We start from the raw sequence: 5,196 nt of genomic DNA on the forward strand, positions 1-5,196 counted from the left end.
AAAGGGTAGGACGCATTAGTTTTTACTCACCAAAGTAACAACACAGTGTGGTCAAAGACTTAGTAACTTAGTTATAGGTAACCAGATCGTGACTACAACTACAAACATATTTTTGTTTTAGCGTTTTATATATATATATTTATTAACTTATTTCCGGATAGCTTCGGAACTACCCACAATGCACTATTTCTCAACATAATATGGAGAACTGGTGCTACCTAGCTAGTTCCAGCTGGCTAACGTTAGCAACTAGCCATGCTAGCATGTAATTATATTCCAAACCAAGTGTTGGCGCTGGTGAGCTACTACATACATCCACGAAGAAGAAACCATATAAATTCATGCAAAAAACTGCATCTCCTCTTTTCCTGTGTGTTTGGTAGTGGTAGTCGAGCGAGCGTTGTAGTAGTTTTCCGTCAATCGTCGCTAGTGCAGTAATACCCACTTATTGCAGTAACACCCACAATGACGGGGTTACGACTCATTTGTGGCACAGAAACGAGAAGCTAGCTTTGAAGTGGGACTGGTTTGTCCGGTTGAAGCGAGCGGATTGGACTATTGGAACAGTGCGCACGTCTACTGTATGCGGTGCTCATTTCACCCCGGAGGACTTCGATGGCTTAGTACACTGCTCAAAAAAATAAAGGGAACACTTAAACAACACATCCTAGATCTGAATGAATGAAATCATCTTATTAAATACTTTTTTCTTTACATAGTTGAATGTGCTGACAACAAAATCACACAAAAATTATCAATGGAAATCTAATTTATCAACCCATGGAGGTCTGGATTTGGAGTCACCCTCAAAATTAAAAGTGGAAAACCACACTACAGGCTGATCCAACTTTTACGTAATGTCCTTAAAACAAGTCAAAATGAGGCTCAGTAGTGTGTGTGGCCTCCAAGTGCCTGTATGACCTCCCTACAACGCCTGGGCATGCTCCTGATGAGGTGGCGGATGGTCTCCTGAGGGATCTCCTCCCAGACCTGGACTAAAGCATCCGCCAACTCCTGGACAGTCTGTGGTGCAACGTGGCGTTGGTGGATGGAGCGAGACATGATGTCCCAGATGTGCTCAATTGGATTCAGGTCTGGGGAACGGGCGGGCCAGTCCATAGCATCAATGCCTTCCTCTTGCAGGAACTGCTGACACACTCCAGCCACATAAGGTCTAGCATTGTCTTGCATTAGGAGGAACCCAGGGCCAACCGCACCAGCATATGGTCTCACAAGGGGTCTGAGGATCTCATCTCGGTACCTAATGGCAGTCAGGCTACCTCTGGCGAGCACATAGAGGGCTGTGCGGCCCCCCAAAGAAATGCCACCCCACACCATGACTGACCCACCGCCAAACCGGTCATGCTGGAGGATGTTGCAGGCAGCAGAACGTTCTCCACGGCGTCTCCAGACTCTGTCACGTCTGTCACATGTGCTCAGTGTGAACCTGCTTTCATCTGTGAAGAGCACAGGGCGCCAGTGGCGAATTTGCCAATCTTGGTGTTCTCTGGCAAATGCCAAACGTCCTGCACGGTGTTGGGCTGTAAGCACAACCCCCACCTGTGGATGTCGGGCCCTCATACCACCCTCATGGAGTCTGTTTCTGACCGTTTGAGCAGACACATGCACATTTGTGGCCTGCTGGAGGTCATTTTGCAGGGCTCTGGCAGTGCTCCTCCTGCTCCTCCTTGCACAAAGGCGGAGGTAGCGGTCCTGCTGCTGGGTTGTTGCCCTCCTACAGCCTCCTCCACGTATCCTGATGTACTGGCCTGTCTCCTGGTAGCGCCTCCATGCTCTGGACACTACGCTGACAGTCACAGCAAACCTTCTTGCCACAGCTCGCATTGATGTGCCATCCTGGATGAGCTGCACTACCTGAGCCACTTGTGTGGGTTGTAGACTCCGTCTCATGCTACCACTAGAGTGAAAGCACCGCCAGCATTCAAAAGTGACCAAAACATCAGCCAGGAAGCATAGGAACTGAGAAGTGGTCTGTGGTCACCAACTGCAGAACCATTCCTTTATTGGGGGTGTCTTGCTAATTGCCTATAATTTCCACCTGTTGTCTATTCCATTTGCACAACAGCATGTGACATTTATTGTCAATCAGTGTTGCTTCCTAAGTGGACAGTTTGATTTCACAGAAGTGTGATTGACTTGGAGTTACATTGTGTTGTTTAAGTGTTCCCTTTGTTTTTTTGAGCAGTGTATATATAACCAGCGGAAGGCAGGATTCGGAATGAGACTGACTAAAGACCAGGTGCTGTGCCGAGCTTGACTGAAGCCTGCAACCTCTATTTCCTACCGACCTACCGGTACATTGCGAGTGTCAGCAGTGATGGAGATAAATCGGGTCAATTCAGTGTGGATTTACCTCACTATATCGCTATTGGATTAGCTGACTCTCCCTCGGCCAGTGAAACGGCCTCTCCTTGGATCTTCTTTGACTCAGCTGTCAATCGGTAATTCTCTGCTCTCTCTATTTTATATCTGCTGGCTTTTTGTTGTGTTCAGTGGGTTGGGGCCTGTGCTACACTAGTTGTTTCCTTGGCTTACTACTTAGCTATGTTGACCATGGTGGTTGGCTAGCTAGGCTAGCTAGCAGGTTAAAATAACAAACTTTAGGCCTCCCGAGTGGCACAGCGGTCTAGGGCACTGCATCGCAGTGCTGAGACGTCACTACAAACTCGGGTTCAATCCCAGGCTGTGTCACAGCCGGTAGTGACCGGGAGACCCATGAGGCGGCGCACAATTGGCCCAGCGTCGTCCAGGTTAGGGTTAGGGTTTGGCCGGCCGGGATGTCCTTGTCTCATCGTGCTCTAGCGACTCCTTGTGGCGGGCTGGGTGCCTGCAAACTGTCGTCAGTTGGACAATGTTTCCTCCGACACATTGGTGCGGCTGGCTTCTGGGTTAAGCGAGCAGTGTGTCAAGAAACAGTGCGGCTTGGCAGGGTTGTGTTTTGGAGGATGCATGGCACTCGACCTTCGCCTCTCCTAAGTCTGTAGGGGGTTGCAGCGATGAGACAAGACTAACTACCAATTGGATACCACGAAATTGGGGAGAAAATGGGGTAAAAATAAATACAAATAAAATACATAACGAACTTCAGCTGGCTGGTTAAGATAGCTTCATATACCGGTAACATTATTTGATAACTGGTTAGATGGCGTTATGTATTTCCAAAACGTTGGTTTACTTTAATGTAGCTGTAAGCTAGGTGTTGATAGCAACTGGCTGACTCATGCAGTGCTAACGTAACGTTAGCAGGCTAGTAGGGGTAACGTTAGCAGGCTAGTTGGCTAACAACCTTGCAATCGGATTTGTAACTGTCACACCTACTCCCGCTCCGGCGCTTGACGTCGCCGGTCTACTAACCACCGGCCCTGGCTATCATCATTACGCACACCTGGACCTCATCGTCACCTTGATTACTCTCCCTTTATTTAGCCCTCTATATCCTAAGTCATCAGGCAGTATTGGTTTGTTTTCACGTTCAGTACGCTACTCCTGTTTTGTTCATCTGCCTTGTCTTAATATTAAACTCTTTCTGCACCTGCTTCCTGACTCACTGTGTATACGTTACAGTAACAATAAATTAATTAAGTATTTGTTTGTTAGTTGGCTGAAAATGTTATTGTAACCAGTAGTCATGAGTGCAAACAATTTGGTTTAATTTGAAGTTATACATTTGAAGTTATTTCTGTTGGAGTTTACATTATAGGGAATTGGCTAGCTTGCCGGGTCCTCCATATTACGTCACACCCGGCATTCTGATCAGTTTTATGTTTAAAGTGAGGTGTAACTTTGCATTGGGACTTGCATTGGGTGCTGATTCTACTGCAAATCCATTTGTTACATGTGGTTACGTTTATGCTACCTACCCTTTAAAGAGAATGTGATATGGTGACTGGTGAGAATGGGGTCATGCAGTGTGGGACAATAGGGGACTGAGTGAGACTGGAGCCTAGCTTGGCCTCCCAGCTACAATGGAGAGAGTAATTGCTCATATTTATGCCTGAAGTAACACACACACACAGTGCTGTGAGCTCAAAGGTCCTCATGGGAGGCCGTGTAACACAACCTTACACGCTAGAGCAGAGAGAACACGCTAGCCGAGAAAAACCAGAGTGAACACGCTAGCCTAGAACAGCCATAGAGAACACGCTAGCCTAGAACAGCCAGAGAGAACACGCTAGCCTAGAACAGCCATAGAGAACACGCTAGCCTAGAACAGCCAGAGAGAACACGCTAGCCTAGAACAGCCATAGAGAACACGCTAGCCTAGAACAGCCAGAGAGAACACGCTAGCATAGAACAGCCAGAGAGAACACGCTAGCATAGAACAGCCAGAGAGAACACGCTAGCATAGAACAGCCAGAGAGAACACGCTAGCCTAGAACAGCCAGAGAGAACACGCTAGCATAGAACAGCCAGAGAGAACACGCTAGCATAGAACAGCCAGAGAGAACACGCTAGCATAGAACAGCCAGAGAGAACACGCTAGCCTAGAACAGCCAGAGAGAACACGCTAGCCTAGAACAGCCAGAGAGAACACGCTAGCCTAGAACAGCCATAGAGAACACGCTAGCCTAGAACAGCCAGAGAGAACACGCTAGCCTAGAACAGCCATAGAGAACACGCTAGCCTAGAACAGCCAGAGAGAACACGCTAGCATAGAACAGCCAGAGAGAACACGCTAGCATAGAACAGCCAGAGAGAACACGCTAGCATAGAACAGCCAGAGAGAACACGCTAGCCTAGAACAGCCAGAGAGAACACGCTAGCATAGAACAGCCAGAGAGAACACGCTAGCATAGAACAGCCAGAGAGAACACGCTAGCATAGAACAGCCAGAGAGAACACGCTAGCCTAGAACAGCCAGAGAGAACACGCTAGCCTAGAACAGCCAGAGAGAACACGCTAGCCTAGAACAGCCATAGAGAGAACACGCTAGCCTAGAACAGCCAGAGAGAACACGCTAGCCTAGAACAGCCAGAGAGAACACGCTAGCCTAAAACAGCCAGAGAGAACACGCTAGCATAGAACAGCCAGAGAGAACACGCTAGCATAGAACAGCCAGAGAGAACACGCTAGCATAGAACAGCCAGAGAGAACACGCTAGCCTAGAACAGCCAGAGAGAACACGCTAGCCTAGAACAGCCAGAGAGAACACGCTAGCATAGAACAGCCAGAGAG

Source organism: Coregonus lavaretus, assembly GCF_964263955.1.
Source record: "Coregonus lavaretus genome assembly, contig: HAP1_SCAFFOLD_2805, whole genome shotgun sequence".
Taxonomy (NCBI): domain Eukaryota; kingdom Metazoa; phylum Chordata; class Actinopteri; order Salmoniformes; family Salmonidae; genus Coregonus; species Coregonus lavaretus.